This window comes from Arachis ipaensis, chromosome B9, assembly GCF_059453495.1.
Source record: "Arachis ipaensis isolate K30076 ecotype BB chromosome B9, ASM5945349v1, whole genome shotgun sequence".
NCBI lineage: Eukaryota > Viridiplantae > Streptophyta > Magnoliopsida > Fabales > Fabaceae > Arachis > Arachis ipaensis.
Genome location: NC_142444.1, coordinates 45,122,876 through 45,130,629, shown reverse-complemented (window position 1 = coordinate 45,130,629; position 7,754 = coordinate 45,122,876). Strand labels below are relative to the sequence as shown.

The 7,754-nt window shown below is 37.1% G+C and overlaps 1 non-coding gene across 1 annotated transcript; it reads left to right on the top strand.

Annotated features, from left to right (window-relative positions):
• The first annotated feature begins 7,425 nt into the window (after positions 1-7,425).
• On the top strand, positions 7,426-7,533 carry LOC148544511 (small nucleolar RNA R71). Its single transcript, XR_015900694.1, has one exon. It is a non-coding gene; the product is annotated as a small nucleolar RNA R71 (small nucleolar RNA).
• Positions 7,534-7,754: the final 221 nt, after the last annotated feature.

The window sequence follows — 7,754 nt, the reverse complement described above, 5'->3', positions numbered from 1 at the left end:
CTTTTAAATATTTATACAAATTATTTTTATATTTAAAAATTTTAATATTAAATATTTTTTATTTAAAATTTTATTTTTACTTTATTTTTTAAACTACTATATTGGTCTCTTTTATAAGATAATACAAAACATAATTTTTTATAAAAATAATTTTTTTAATCATTAATTAAATAATAAAGTACTAATAAATTATAAATTAAAAGAATAAAAATATTATAACAAATACAGTAAAAAATTGGATTTTATTATTTTAAATTTATATTATTAATTTTAATAATATATTTATTTTTTAAATAATTTATGTATGATAAAAAATATGTTTACTTGTGTAGAGTACAAATTTTATTATTATATTTATATATTCATAATTTTAATTATATTTATAAGTATTTTAAATAGATTTATTTTATTATATTATATTTTAAATATGAATATATATTCCATCTTGTAATTAAATAAATATATATTTTTTTAATGAAAAAATTTAATAACCGAACTAACCATTAATGATGTTGATGTTGGTAAAGAGTGATTTATGGCAAAAAAAAAAAAAGGGGGGGATTGAGTGAGAGGACAAGAGATAGCAATGAAGTCGACGTTGGCTATAATGGGAAGAATAGGGAAGTTACGAGCCATGGGAATTCAACGACCCGTTAAAAAATGATGCACTGTAGAAAGAGATTGCGTGAGAACGTGCTTCAATTAATGGGGTAGAATTTTAATATTTTAAGAAATTATACAATTACCCATCTCAAATAATAAATTACAAAATAACCCAACTATAGTTAAGTAATGACCAATTAAAATGTGACACATTATGAAGGGTAATTTACATGTTATTTTAGAGGGGGTTGGGTAGAATTCACCTATATATAATATGCCCCCATTTTAAATTTTAAATAATCCCACTACAAATAAACTAAGTCCAATTATTAAAAGTCTAAGTCCAAGTCCATTTTATCTTTTTATGATTTTGACTATTAGTTAACCTAATTAAATTTAGTCTTCTTCTATTTTTAAATTCTAGTCATCACTCATTTATTCTCTTAAACCTTTTTCTTAGTTTCATATTTTCAATCTTCTTTTTTTATTCCTTGTCTAGTAGTCATCTTCTCTTCATCAAAAGGTAAATTTTAAATTCTCTATTTTGTTTTATATAGCTTTCTATGACTTTATGTATCTTTCAATTTCTTTGTTTCTCTTTTTGATATTTTCAATTGCAAATTTTAATTCAAACAATTATAGTTTAGGTATTAATCTATTTTTTTATTCTCTTCATGAATTTATATATTTTATTTTATTCTCAATTTAATGATCCTTATTATTTATTTGTTTGTTTATCTTTCGTTCTATTCTATTATATGTAATTATATTGCATATAAATTTTTAAAGTGAATTGATTAATTTACTAATTTAGAATATATTTTTTTATTTTTAGAAACAGTAATGAAAAAATATTTCAAAAGAAAGCTACTACTAGAATCTGAAGTCACTCCATTAGTCTCTTCTAATAATGTGCACTTTTATATTTTTAAATTTAAATTAATATATTTTGATAGTAATGTGTATTATTTTTGCCCCCTAACATAAATTTTCTGGGTCCGTCACTGCTCTCACCTATCAACTTTACGTGAAGTCGACTGCACCTAAGGTTCTACCATTTACGATACACAGTAAAAAAAAATAACCACACAAATCTTTATCCTTCTCTCTATCTGCTCTGCTGCAGCAGTGCCTTTCCTCTTCCGCTTGCGTAGCTGGTGCACGAAATTGTGATCTCCAGGCTCGAACAAATCCTGGTAATGGCTCCAAAGCTTGGTGCTCTGATCTTAATTCATAATTGTCACAACTTCGATACAACTAACCAGCAAGTGCACTGGGTCGTCCAAGTAATACCTTACGTGAGTAAGGGTCGAATCCCACGGAGATTGTTGGTATGAAGCAAGCTATGGTCACCTTGCAAATCTCAGTCAGGCGGATATAAAACAGTTATGTGGTTTTCGAATATTAATTAATAGAATATGGATAGAAATACTTATGTAAATCATTGGTAGGAATTTCAGATAAGCGAATGGAGATGCTTTCGTTCCTCTGAATCTCTGCTTTCCTGCTATCTTCATCCAATCAGTCTTACTCTTTTCCATGGCTGGCTTTATGTGATACATCACCATTGTCAATGGCTACTTTCGGTCATCTCTCGGGAAAATGATCCAATGCCCTGTCACGGCACGGCTAATCGTCTGGAGGCATCACCTTTGTCAATGGCTTCATCTTATCCTCTCAGTGAATAATATGCTCACGCACCCTGTCACGGCATGGCTATTCATCTGTCGGTTCTTGATCATGCTGGAATAGGATTTGCTATCCTTTTGCGTCTGTCACTAACACCCTGCAATCGCGAGTTCGGAGCTCGTCACAGTCATTCAATCATTGAATCCTACTCGGAATACCACAGACAAGGTTTAGACTTTCCGGATTCTCTTGAATGCCGCCATCATTCTAGCTTACGCCACGAAGATTCTGGTTAGGAGATCTAAGAGATATTCATTCTAGCTTAATTCATGTAGAACAGAAGTGTTTGTCAGGCACGCGTTCATAAGGGAGAAGGATGATGAGCGTCACACATAATCATCACCTTCATCACGTTCTTGGGTGCGAATGGATATCTTAGAAGCGAAATAAGATGAATTGAATAGAAAACAGTAGTACTTTGCATTAATCTTTGAGGAACAGCAGAGCTCCACACCTTAATCTATGGAGTGTAGAAACTCTACCGTTAAAAATACATAAGTGAAGGTCCAGGCATGGCCGAGATGGCCAGCCCCCTAAAACTTGATCAAAGGATCATAAGGTAATCCAAAGATGCCTAATACAATAGTAAGAGGTCCTATTTATAATAAACTAGCTACTAGGGTTTACATGAGTAAGTATTTGATGTATAAATCCACTTTTGGGGCCCACTTGGTGTGTGTTTGGGCTGAGCTTAAGTGTAGCACGTGCAGAGGCCATTTGTGGAGTTGAACGCCAGTTTCTGTGCCAGTTTGGGCGTTCAACTCTGGTTTTGGATCCTTTTCTGGCGCTGGACGCCAGATTTGGGCAGAAGGCTGGCGTTGAACGCCAGTTTACGTCATCTATTCTTGGCCAAAGTATGGACTATTATATATTGCTGGAAATCCCTGGATGTCTACTTTCCAACGCAATTGGAAGCGCGCCATTTCGAGTTCTGTAGCTCCAGAAAATCCACTTTGCGTGCAGGGAGGTCAGAATCCAACAGCATCAGCAGTCCTTTTTCAACCTCTGAATCTGATTTCTGCTCAAGTACCTCAATTTCAGCCAGAAAATACCTGAAATCACAGAAAAACACACAAACTCATAGTAAAGTCCAGAAATGTGAATTTAACACAAAATCTATTAAAAACATCCCTAAAAGTAACTAGATCCTACTAAAAACATACTAAAAATAATGTCAAAAAGCGTATAAATTATCCGCTCATCACAACACCAAACTTAAATTGTTGCTTGTCCCCAAGCAACTGAAAATCAAAATAGGATAAAAAGAATAGAATATACTATAAATTCCAAACTATCAATGAAACAGAGCTTCAATCATATGAGCGGGACTTATAGCTTTTTGCCTCTTGAATAGTTTTGGCATCTCACTTTATCCATTGAGGTTCAGAATGATTGGTATCTATAGGAACTTCAGATTTCGAATAGTGTTATTGACTCTCTTAGTTCAGTATGATGATTCTTGAATACAGCTTCTTTATGAGTCTTGGCCGTGGCCCTAAGCACTTTGTTTTCCAGTATTACCACCGGATACATAAATGCCACAGACACATAATTGGGTGAACCCTTTCAGATTGTGACTCAGCTTTGCTAAAGTCCCCAATTAGAGGTGTCCAGGGTTCTTAAGCACACTCTTTTTTTGCTTTGGACCTTGACTTTAACCGCTCAGTCTCAAGTTTTCACTTGACACCTACACGCCACAAGCACATGGTTAGGGACAGCTTGGTTTAGCCGCTTAGACCAGGATTTTATTCCTTTAGGCCCTCCTATCCACTGATGCTCAAAGCCTTGGGATCCTTTTTATTTCCCTTGCCTTTTGGTTTTAAGGGTTATTGGCTTTTTGCTCTTGCCTCTTGGTTTTAAGAGCTTTGGCTTTTTCTGCTTGCTTTTTCTTTTTCTTTCTATATTTTTTTTTCGCCTATTTTTTTTTCTGCAAGCTTTGTTCTTTGCTGCTTTTTCTTGCTTCAAGAATCATTTTTATGATTTTTCAGATTATCAAATAACATGTCTCCTAGGCATCATTCTTTCAAGAGCCAACATATTTAACATTCTTAATCAACAACTTCAAAAGACATATGCACTGTTCAAGCATACATTCAGAAAACAAGAAGCATTGTCACCACATCAATATAATTAAACTAAGTTCAAGGATAAATTTGAAACTCATGTACTTCTTGTTCTTTTGAATTAAAACATTTTTCATTTAAGAGAGGTGATGGATTCATAGGACATTTATAACTTTAAGACATATTTACTAACTACTAATGATCATGTAATGAAGACACAAACACAGATAAGCACATAACATAGAAAATGAAAAACAGAAGAAATAAGAACAAGGAATGAATCCACCTTAGTAATGGTGGCGTTTCCTTCTTGAGGAACTAATGATGTCCTTGAGCTCTTCTATGTCTCTTCCTTGTCTTTGTTGCTCCTCCCTCATTGCTTTTAGATCTTCTCTGATTTCATGAAGGATGATGGAGTGCTCTTGATGTTCCACCCTTAGTTGCTTCCAATAATTGTGTGGAAGAAAATGTATCCCCTGAGGTATCTCAGGGATCTCTTGATTTGCAGTCAAATGTTCTACCACTGAGCTATAGACCCTTGATGGAAGCTTTTGTCTTCCCTTTCCTCTTTCTAGAGGTTTCTCTGGCCTTAGGTGCCATCAATGGTTATGGAAAAAACAAAAAAAGCTATGCTTTTACCACACCAAACTTAGAATGTTGCTCGCCCTCGAGCAAAAGAAGAAAGAATAGAAGAAGAAGAGGATATGGAGGAGATGGATGGCTGTGTGTATTTGGCCATATGGGTGGGATTGGGTGGGGAAGAGATGTTGAATTTTTGAAGGTAAGTGGGTGTATGGGTGTGAGTGGTAAATGGAAGACAGAAGGGATGAGTGTTTATTGGGAATAGAGGATGATTGAGAAGAGAGAAGAGAGTGAGTGAAGGTAGGTGGGGATCCTGTGGGGTCCACAGATCTTGGGGTGTCAAGGCATTTAGATCCCTGCACCAATTTAGGCATGCAAAATGCCCTTGCACACAACTCTGGGCGTTCAGTGCCAGGTTGGTGCCCATTTTGGGCGTTCAACGCCCCTTTGCTGCCATTTCTGGCGTTGAACGCCAGAACCATGCTTGTTCTGGGCGTTCAGCGCCAGGATGCTCCCATTCTGGGCGTTCAGCGCCAGGATGCTCCCATTCTGGGCGTTCAGCGCCAGAACTATGCTCTGTTCTGGCGTTTGAACGCCAGACAGATGCTCCTCCAGGGTGTGATTTTTCTTCTGCTGTTTTTTATTACGTTTTTTATTTTTTTGTTTATTTTGTGATTCCACATGATCATGAACCTAAGAAAACATGAAAAACAATAAAAATAAGAATTAGATAAACATTGGGTTGCTTCCCAACAAGCGCTTCTTTAATGTCAATAGCTTGACAGTGGGCTCTCATGGAGCCTCACAGATGTGCAGAGCTTTGTTGAGACTCTCCAACACCAAACTTAGAGTTTGGATATGGGAGTTCAACACCAAACTTAGAGTTTGGTTGTGGCCTCCCAACACCAAACTTAGAGTTTGACTGTGGGGGCTCTGGTTGACTCTGCTTGGAGAGAAGCTTTTTCTGCTTCCTCTCCATGGTTGCAGAGGGAGATCCTTGAGTTTTGAATACAAGGGAGTTCTCATTCCATTGAAGGACTATTTCACCTCTGTCAACATCAATCACAGCTCTTGCTGTGGCCAGGAAAGGTCTTCCTAGGATGATGGATTCATCCTCTTCCTTTCCAGTATCCAGGACTATGAAATCAGTAGGTATGTAAAGGCCCTCAACCTTTACTAATACATCTTCTACTTGTCCATAAGCCTGTTTTCTTGAGCTGTCTGCCATCTCTAGTGAGATTTTAGCAGCTTGCACCCCATAGATTCCCAGTTTCTCTATTACAGAGAGGGGCATGAGGTTTATTCCTGAACCAAGGTCACACAGAGCCTTAAAGATCATGGTGCCTATGGTACAGGGTATTATGAACTTTCCAGGATCCTGTCTCTTCTGAGGCAATGTCAGTTGATCCAGATCACTTAGTTCATTGATGAACAAGGGAGGTTCAACTTCCCAAGCATCAATGCCAAATAATTTGGCATTCAGCTTCATGATTACACCAAGAAACTTGGCAGTTTGCTCTTCAGTGACATCCTCATTCTCTTCAGAAGAGGAATACTCATCAGAGCTCATGAAGGGCATAAGGAGGTTCAATGGGATCTCTATAGTCTCTAGATGAGCCTCAGAGTCCTTTGATTCCCCAGAGGGAAGCTCCTTATTGATCACTGGACGTCCCTGGAGGTCTTCCTCCTTGGGATTCACGTTCTCTCCTCTCCTCACAGGTTCGGCCATGGCGCTTATGTCAATGGCCTTGCATTCTCCTTTTGGGTTCTCTTCTGTATTGCTTGGGAGAATACTAGGAGGGATTTCAGTGATCCTTTTACTCAGCTGGCCTACTTGTGCTTCCAAATTTCTAATGGAAGACCTTGTTTCATTCATGAAACTTACAGTGGCCTTGGATAGATCAGAGACTAAGTTTGCTAGATTAGAAGTATTTTGTTCAGAGTTCTCTTTCTGTTGCTGAGTTGATGATGGAAAAGGCTTGCTATTGCTAAACCTGTTTCTTCCACCATTATTAAAGCCTTGCTGGGGCTTTTGATCCTTCCATGAGAAATTTGGATGATTTCTCCATGTTGAGTTATAGGTGTTTCCATAAGGTTCACCTAAGTAATTTACCTCTGCTATTGCAGGGTTCTCAGGATCATAAGCTTCTACTTCATGAGAAGCCTCTTGAGTACTGTTGGATGCAGCTTGCATTCCATGCAGACTCTGAGAAATCATATTGACTTGCTGAGTCAATATTTTATTCTGAGCCAATATGGCATTCAGAGTATCAACTTCAAGAACTCCCTTCTTCATAGGCGTCCCATTACTCACAGGATTCCTTTCAGAAGTGTACATGAACTGGTTATTAGCAACCATGTCAATGAGTTCTTGAGCTTCTGCAGGCATTTTCTTTAGGTGAATGGATCCACCTGCAGAAGTATCCAATGACATCTTTGATAACTCAGATAAACCATCATAGAATATATCCAGGATGGTCCATTCTGAAAGCATGTCAGAAGGACACTTTTTGGTCAACTGTTTGTATCTTTCCCAAGCTTCATAGAGGGATTCACCTTCTTTCTGTCTGAAGGTTTGAACATCAGCTCTAAGCTTGCTCAGCTTTTGAGGAGGAAAGTACTTGGCTAAGAAAGTCGTGACCAGCTTATCCCAAGAGTTCAGGCTGTCTTTGGGTTGAGAATCCAACCATAATCTAGCTCTGTCTCTTACAGCAAAAGGGAAAAGCATGAGCCTGTAGACTTCAGGATCTACTCAATTAGTCTTAACAGTATCACATATCTGCAAGAATTCAGTTAAGAACTGAAAAGGATCTTCAG